This window comes from Pleuronectes platessa, chromosome 16 (genome assembly GCF_947347685.1).
Source record: "Pleuronectes platessa chromosome 16, fPlePla1.1, whole genome shotgun sequence".
NCBI classification, from domain to species: domain Eukaryota; kingdom Metazoa; phylum Chordata; class Actinopteri; order Pleuronectiformes; family Pleuronectidae; genus Pleuronectes; species Pleuronectes platessa.
Genome location: NC_070641.1, coordinates 17,395,472 through 17,404,501, shown reverse-complemented (window position 1 = coordinate 17,404,501; position 9,030 = coordinate 17,395,472). Strand labels below are relative to the sequence as shown.

At 42.4% G+C, this 9,030-nt stretch overlaps 1 long non-coding RNA gene across 1 annotated transcript; it reads left to right on the top strand.

The window, feature by feature from the left end:
• Positions 1–620: 620 nt before the first annotated feature.
• LOC128458986 (uncharacterized) lies at positions 621–1,764 on the top strand. Its single transcript, XR_008342079.1, has 3 exons — positions 621–792; positions 1,152–1,482; positions 1,560–1,764. It is a non-coding gene; the product is annotated as an uncharacterized LOC128458986 (long non-coding RNA).
• Positions 1,765–9,030: the final 7,266 nt, after the last annotated feature.

Sequence of the window (9,030 nt, the reverse complement as noted above, 5' to 3'; positions counted from 1 at the left end):
GACTCATTACTTCCTGTAATTTTGAAGTGTCCCTTTAAACTCGAAGCAACAGACATTTCCATCATGTTTTATCCCACAGTCTGACAAAATCTGAAATGATTGCATTTGTTTGAGGACACCCACACAATAATTTCTAGAGTTGGCAGTGTCATATTTAATCAGATTATATCAAAAAGCATTCTGTCTGTTTGTATTGCTTGTTAATTCGCTGATACCGGGCTCATTTCGTCTGCTGCCATTGTACAAGCATGAATACGCATGACGGACAGTTTGATACAGTAATTTCTTCTGACCGAACACTAATGCCTGTCAGTGGCGATGCTGAGGAATGATGCTGATGAGATGGGTTCAAACAGCCCCCCCACCCTCAGCAAATACAGGCCTTAGGACTATATCTCTAATAGTGAATATTTCACCCCAACAGATAACACAAACATTTGGCCCAAGTCAGGACATTCGACAAGCTCCGGGAGACAGCGCGCCATGGGCCCCTCCAAACTTTTAAGGCTTTTTGGCACATGCACACACACACACACACACACACACACACATACCGTTACAAACAACCGCCCTTGTATCGGCTGCCCTGAGCCAGCCTCGGACAGAAACCGCTTGTTTACTCAGTGATCCCATGTCGGCTTCCAGACCACAATGACCTGGGAGCAGGGCAACTTTATGTGGCCTCGCCTGCCCCGTAGCCTCTGTCGCTGGCCGAGGATCAGGGCTGTCTGAGGTCGCTTGAAACGCAACCAGCGAGAATCAAGGACCTAAACACTGTAGGAGGATCAGAGGGTAAGAAGCTGCTGACAGTACAAACCAGATACAGAATGGAAAAAAAAACAGATCTGTAACTGTGGCTCTGTCCGACAGCGCCTGAAATAATGCAGAGAAAACAATAATAGAAAACACTAATGTTATTTATGGGTGCACTGTAATATAATCTCCCAGGGAATTATATGTGTTTTAATTGTTTTTCATCCCATTGTGTGTTGGGTTTATTTTTTTTATTAAGTATGAGGTAGGAGTAGTGCTTCAGGTGGTCAGTGCAAAACTGATTAGGCGTGGGATGATAAATATTGGGAGCAAAAGCGGAGTCAGCAGAATATATATATTGTAGGAGTTAGCATAAGGTTTTGTTTATATTTCTCCAGAGGAAGGTGGAAGATCGATGGGCTGATGGTGCAAAGGGAACTGCCGAGCCAGCCCTGATAGCGCAACCACAAACACCTATCGACAGTTGCCCCGAGGTGACCCAAAGGTCACCGGGAAATATATGGATCCGACTCAAGTCTAATTGGTTGGTGTTGGGAAACCAGGAGGATGCACTGAAGAAATGGAAAAACGATTCTCAATTCACCGGGCGAGAGTTCGGACATACGTTGCACCATTATCGCGTGGAACAGCTTCTGGAGCCCTGTGGTTTTACTCCTGACGCGCTGCAGCCTCATCATCAGGGACAGGGCTCACCTCAGCCGTCAATAGGTAATTATTCTAATGCAATTAAACAAGACTCTTCCTCTCCTCTCGCAGTCAATACCGATCATTTCCTCTAATCACAGGAAACGTGTCATCGAGGTTCAGCGGGGGTGTTACTCCTGTAATTAAGCCCCAACACTCATTGTGCTTATGAAAACCACCGAGCAACCAGGCCACTCGCCTCCACTCTTTAACCTCATCCTTCCTTGGAATCATCCGGCGGGGTCTAATTATGGGCTTCAAGGATGAAAAGTCATGTCCAAACACAACATAACCCACAAGCATGTGAGCCACTGTTACACACACCAACACACACACAAGGGCACTGAACGGAAAAGAGAAATGTCTGCTCACTCTGTGTGTGTGTGTGTGTGTGTGTCTGTTTGCTTTATATCTGTGTGTCTGCCATGTCTTTTTATGGCTGGATGTTTGGAAGCATGGCCAACGCCCTGCAATGACCGATGTGTCAACAGGCGAGTGGGAGCAGGGCCGTAACAGGATGTGGCCCATGAGGGGACGCAGCAGTAGCACCAGAGCCACGCCAGACTCTTGTGTAACGAAACACCAGTTAAATCAGCCGGAGGCAAAAAGAGGAAGCGAGGGCCAGCGGCGGCCGTGTTGCAGACATACCCCGCATGTGCAAATACTGAAAATCGGAGGATTGCCACATCATCCTACCAGCGGCCTGTTGGGCGTTCTGACGACCCACAACATGTCAACATGTCACGCTAACCTCGCACTGTGGGTAAAAACCATCAACTTGATAGCTTATCTCAACAAGAGGCAGTGCATTGAAAACAAGTGAATTTTTTTAATACTTTGTGTACAATGCTGCCCACGTATACCACTTTGCCTGTGTGGCTTTTAGAACAATATGAGCCCATGTCTGGATTGATGTGAAGTTAAGTTTGGTTATTTATGGCTTCTAGAAAGTTAAAGAAGGTAAAGACTTGACACTTCCACTCTTTGTGAACATTCATGGTTTCCGGAGGTCGAATCTTGTTGTTCTTTTAACCTTCTAACCTTTTTTCAGACCACCAAGCCAAAGTTTCCACTTGTACACAATAAACATCGAAATGTAATGTTCATGATATCATGGAATTAGATCTCCATTCCTTCAGCACCAGCTTCAGGACCAATTTGACCTTTTGTCTCCACTACTGGTTTTGAGAATAGTAAAAAAACATCAGCCTCTCGTGTACTTTGTGTAAATGTTAGAGTTGTATAGATGTTGTCTTGATTTCCCTAAGCTTTCGTGTTTGTGGATTCCCAAAATGTAAATCTTATTGAAGTATTTTCTGATTTGATAAAACCATTACAAATAAACAAAAAAAACGTAAATACATTTTATGATGTGATAGCATCGCGGTTGAGGTTTTGGTTAAAACCAGTACTCAGAGCAGAGCAGGGGCGGGGACTTACATCATCATGGTTAGAATAATAACAGCTTTAGTGAAGGTTAGGAAATGAATGTGTTCCTGTTTAACTGTTGCTTACCTTTGGTGTTTTGTTGACCCTCCCATCCAACCTAACCATTTGCTCTTTGTTTTTCTTTCAGTCTGTGGGATTTTGTTCTTTCTGAGAAGGTTTGGAGACGACAGTAAAAAAGGAAGTGCAGTATTCTAGTCGTCATCTAATCATTTCATGATCCAAAACCAAGGCAGCGCCGGGACTCCGAGACTTTTGTATGGCCAGCTAAAGGCAATATCGAAAACATGCATTATTGGAAGTGACACCTCACTAACAATATCATCGTTATTCACTCATGCACATTACTTTTGTTTGGTTGAGCAGTGATCCAGCTTCAGCCCTGCTGGAGGAGATACAGCCCAGTCTGACATGCAGAGAGCTAATATGACAGCGTATTACCATTGCAGCCCGGCTTACCAATAACCTTGCTGAAATATAAGATTCTGCTGTGTTACTGCGAGTGGTCACAGGCCTGTCCTCTCCCACTGAGAGGGCAGCGCTGTCATACCTTCAGACAAGGTGTTAAATTTAACCTTCCGAGCCACCGGATCTGATCTCCAGCAACTGTTATTTTCATGTTAACAGTATGTGAAAGGCGAGGCTGGAGGTGGAATGATAATACATTTCTCTCTCCAGTTCTCTCCAGTGCAAAGTCATTAAACTTAAGTCCCTGTGCTAAGTTCAATGACCAATAAGTCAAACGTAAATTGAAAACACAAACCACGGAGTTGAGGGCACAAGATGTCTGCTCTGGCTAGACTCACCAACCCTTTGTTGTGCGGGACCACGACCACGCACACATGCATGTTCGCACCTACACAATCATTCTATAAGACATGTAACAGTAGAGAAAACCAAGAGCATTTAATCTGACACAGGATAGATTGACAGTAGCCTCTCCCTTCCCACCACATTAAAGAAGAAATGCTTAATTTTCTAACCAATTAGCAGACACGTGGTTGTTTCCAGGAAAAGAGCCCACGCTTTCGCTGGTAATTAGTCAGATAGTACGCCCAACAATGAGAGCTCAAGACGTTGAGCCACGACGCTCCACCATCAACAGATTGTCTGAAATTTGTGGGAAGTGTGCTGAATGTTTGATTCTAACAATCAGTGTGGTGCCAGTCTGCAGACAGAACCGTTGTGCAGTTTCTCTCGCTGCTCAATATCTAATCTACATCTGCAACAACAATTCAACAACTCTATATCATCAGGAGAGTGTTAATTAAGCACTGGTGGACGGCAGGAGGACAAAGGTTTGGATTTGTGCAGCCAGTAAGAGATTTGTAAGGGGATGATGGGGGGTGCTAAAAGTAAAGTGAAAAAGACGGACATCTATCGTGTGGCCTTTGATCCTGGTTTGAAGTGGGACCTTGGGTGACAACAAGATGTCAACTACTTTGTCAGTGGATGATGGACCACCAGAGAACTGTCATGATAGATGGGCCCCAGTTGCTGCTGTAACGCTGTCATGTGTCTTTCAGGAAACGTCCTACACACATGTGATCGCACACAACGCGCACACAGCCATCCCTCCTGTGCCAAGGTCACACCCTATCCCCTAAATTCAAATCCCCGAGCTCAGTTTACTCTTTGAGTCTGTGAGATAAAGGGATCAACGCAGCGGGACCACTGCACTGCTGTGCATGACGCCAGCTGACTCATTATTCTAATTCTGTGTCATGCTGTGATTGGCAGAGGGTCCCAATGAAAGACTAATGCAGTCCATGTGCCAGAGTGATGCTCTTTATTAAATTCATTCTACACATCAAAAAGATTGTAGCAGGTGCTCAGCACATTCCATTTGACACTGGTAACTGAAACAGAAATCATTGTAATGGTGTCTAATTATATTCGCAAGTTCAAAGTCCGGCCACTAGGGGTCTCTCAAACAAAACAGTAACAAAAGACTTAGTGCGATGATGTCGCGAAGCAGCGTGGGATCTTGGGAGTTGTTGTCTTGTTTAATGAAAGTCTACCTGACGTGACCCGTGTGCAAATCATATTCATGCAGCAAACGGCAATTAATAATCGTGATCCGTCACGAGGGATCTATACAAACAGTGGGAAGAAATATCTGCAACTGACTAACTAGCTAGCCGTGAGGATTTCCTTCTTCATACGTTATTTATCTCGAAAGCTACAGCACAAAGGTCAAAGCCACTGGTAAAGCGATATGAAGCAATTAAAAATGAAACCAAATCCAATTACCTTGAATAGAACTGTGGATTTCTCTGAGTTTGATGGAAACATTTTTTATCTAAGTACACAAGTTGATAATATATATATATATACATAATGTAGGTCTAGATGTCTTTAGATATTTTAATAAAGCATTGTTACATATTATATCTTTGTACCAAACACCCACACTGTGTGGGTCTGAGCAGAATTCACTGAGTTAGTAGGAGGACTTTTTTCAGCTCAAAGTACAAAGACACCTACAGTGGATGATGGATTCTATGTCCCTCACATGCCCCCAAAGAAGTTCAGCCTCAGCATGTACTCGGTCAAGTGAGTAACTTTTACTCACCTCTCAATCTCTCTCTCTCTCTCTCTCTCTCTCTCTCTCTCTCTCTCTCTCTCTCTCTCTCTCTCTCTCTCTCTCTCTCTCTCTCTCTCTCTCTCTCTCTCTCTCTCTCTCTCTATCTCTCTCACACACACAGCCACACTATCCTTTCTTTTAACAAGCCGACAAGGATAAATGACAAGCCATTTGTCAAAACATCTTTTTTTGGTTATTACTTTTACCCGCCCATATTATTCCCCAATTAACTTATATACTTATGACATTTACAGAGCTACTTAGTCCTCAGTTTGAAATGAGCTGCTAACAAATCATCAGGCTCTTAAAAGAGCAGAGCCGTTGATGTGATTGAGCTCATGGTCGCTTATGAAACACTGTGGTGAAAACACACACACAGGCATATGTAGATCATGTATGGTTGTATATTGGGAGCAGTAATGTAATAATTCTTGTTTTAATTAGACTAAGAAATCAGTTTCGTCATCTTAGTGATTATATAAGCCTGATTCATGCAGACTGTAATTTGCCGTTAGTGAGGTCTGGAAGCTCAGGCTGAACTTTGCAGCGTCTGCTTTTAACCTGAGGAGCCGACGAGCCCTCGGGTCCAACAATCAGACACAAAGACAGACACTGAAATATTTGTCAGCCGTTCCCAATGGGCCAAACCAGACCAGAGTATATGTGCTGCTTTATTTATCCTCAGCGTTTGCTCATCTGTTTATCTCTCTCCTCCCTTCCCGTCTTACTCTAAACACAAAGTGAATCATTCTTTAATACGGCACACTGGTGCAGCTATGAAATGCAAAATGACTTATGAGGTCCCCGCGCAGCTGAACTACTTCATCATTCGTCACCGTTCTTTCCTTCGGTCAAAGGTTTCAAGACGCTTTAACCTCTTAAGAGGGTTAGGGTTAGGGTTAGGGTTATATTGAAAGCTGTTCTTGAACCATTTGGAGTACATGCATGATCTTGGTCTCGTTTGAAAGGTAACATTCTGATCTTCCCCTCCCAATAGTCAGAATCACTATAAGTGCTACTGGCATTGAGTAATAGCAGTTGGCACACAGTTAGGTAGAAGGTTTTTATTTTCGCCTGAATATTTTTGGTAAACAGATGCCTGCTGATGACTCTAGCTGGGACTTATGAGCTGGAAAACACAATGGGACCCTAGCATGAAGCCTTGAGTAGCTCAAGATCAAATTTGAACACAATACCAAAGAAAATGAATATTTTACAGATGTTTTACTAAGGGCATGTCTGGGCGTTTTCCAAAAAGGCCATTTGGAGGCTCCAAAGGACCCTTGGTACCCATGGTAACCAAATAAGCAAAAAGGCTACTTTTACACTAAACATTGATGCAGAGAAATTACCCTGGTTTTAAACCAAGAACTGTGGTCAACATAACCTTAAAGCACCAGGAAATCATTATTTATTTAAGAGATGAGATTAGATAATATAAAATGATGGTTTATGATTACCGAAAACTAGGTCACATAAAACACTTTTATGTGAAACCAATTTGTTGCTCCATTTTATGAGATTTTTAAGGTTTATTCTTATGTCTGTCATCTAGGGAATTATTTCTGCAGTCAACATGTATTTTTTACTTTCTCTACATTAGTCACCTTTGGAGACTCAGGTCACATTGTCCCAGATGTGTTGATGATGCTGTGCTTCATGCTTTTTCACACTGTTCACATGGTCATTTGTTCAATATTGAATTTAATCATCATTATTGAGCTTCATGACTTGACAGAGCCTCGGATGACTGTCGGATGATTTTATTGCAACAAAGCATCGGGGAAAAAAGCTGTTTGCTAGTTGTTGCTCGAGTTCTAGGTCAGAGCCGCAAAAAAGATGTAAGATGTAAAAAGAAGAGATGTAAAAAGATCGAAGTGGTGTTTTCCATTTTTCTCCTTGTACTTTATAAAATGCCTCAAAACTTCAAGGCCAATTCTCGAGTTAACATTTCTCGTCGTGAGTTCAAATCAAAGGAGACACGTCACTTTTTCCAAGGTACTTTGGACAAAATGGATGCATATTGCTTTTTTGTTGTCTTCCTTCATAATCCACATCAATTTAGATCAAAATGACATCTGATCTGAATTATGTCTGAATGTCTCTTTCCACAGCTGCTCTTATTTGATTTGCTGCAGAGAGCATAAGTGACATTTTTAGAGTTTGCATTTGCATTAAAAAAGGTGATTAAAAACGTACTTTTTTAAAACATGACTTTAGTTCACTGGTAGAATCTGCGGTTTGAGGAGTTTCTTTTAGTTAACGATTACAAATGATTCCTCAACAGCTGCCGTGTGCCAAAAACCTCTTCCAGACTCAGACGGCTTCCATAATAAAATGTCTCATATGTGGTTAACCTTTTATTGTCTCTTTAGGAACAGAAGCAAATTATGTAATTATGCAATACCTTTTTTTAATATCAGTGGATTCGAACGTGTCTGTGTGTGCCACTTTGTTTCGCTCGGAGCGGGCGATGATTTGAGACAGCAGGCTCGCCTTTCGGGAGAACTATTTGTTTGCTTGTTAGCTTTAAGATCCTGTTTAATTTAGATGCACAAATCTGGCAGTTGCATGAACTCCAACTCAGTCCCTCTGGAAATCCAGGCTGAAGCCAAGTGAAGCTCTTCCAATCAAGCCCCCTTGCTGAGCCTTGTATATCACACTAACCAATGGAATGTGCATCATTTGTTCATTTTATTGCTTTGTGCTATTCCCCTGAGCTGCAAACATTTCTCGCTCGCCCTCTATTCCCGTCTGCTTTGTCACAACGTGGTTAAAGAGTGCGTATTTGCGTATTTTTCATCCGGGAGTCAAAGGGCCTGCAGTCGGCAGCTTGAGGGAACTCTATGCCACTTGAAATGTGATTCGTTTAATCCTGTGATGTCCGGCCCAGCTTTAAGTGCCGACCGCAGTAATTGCTGTGAGGTGTTTTGTCCCCCGCAGTTTAAATGAAAGGTGTGCAACACTTTATCAGCAAATAGAAGAAATAGCCCCAGAGAAGCCAGGTATTTGTGTTTTGACTGGAAAATGTCCGTAAAACACGATTAGTGTTTGGACAAAAAATAGCCTAATTAGAAACCTTTGGATTGAATTAATACAGTTTTGACATTTGTAAACGGCTAAAATAAAGTTTAAGGGATCCGCACAGTAAGACCCATGACGTCAGTTTGATAACTAAAGACACACACATGCTCACATTGAGTGTGATGTATGTTTTAGCACCATCACTGGTCAAGGTCCTCCTGATCACCTGCTCTGTCATTGACTTTAATTTGAATTACTGAATTATTTGACTGTAATGTTAATGTCCCAGGCCTCACATAGAGTGTATATATGTTTTATTGCTGCTCCGGGCAGACAAGCAGAGGCAGGACGACTGTGAACGTGGTTGTCAGCAAGTCAATCATCCACTTATCAAAAGTACAGTATATTACATAAGTCACATTAGGGAACAAGCCACAAAAGAGCAAGTGCATTTATAAATCTATATCAGCTTATCGTGTGAATAGAGCGACTGACAGTGGTCTCGTTGGATTTCA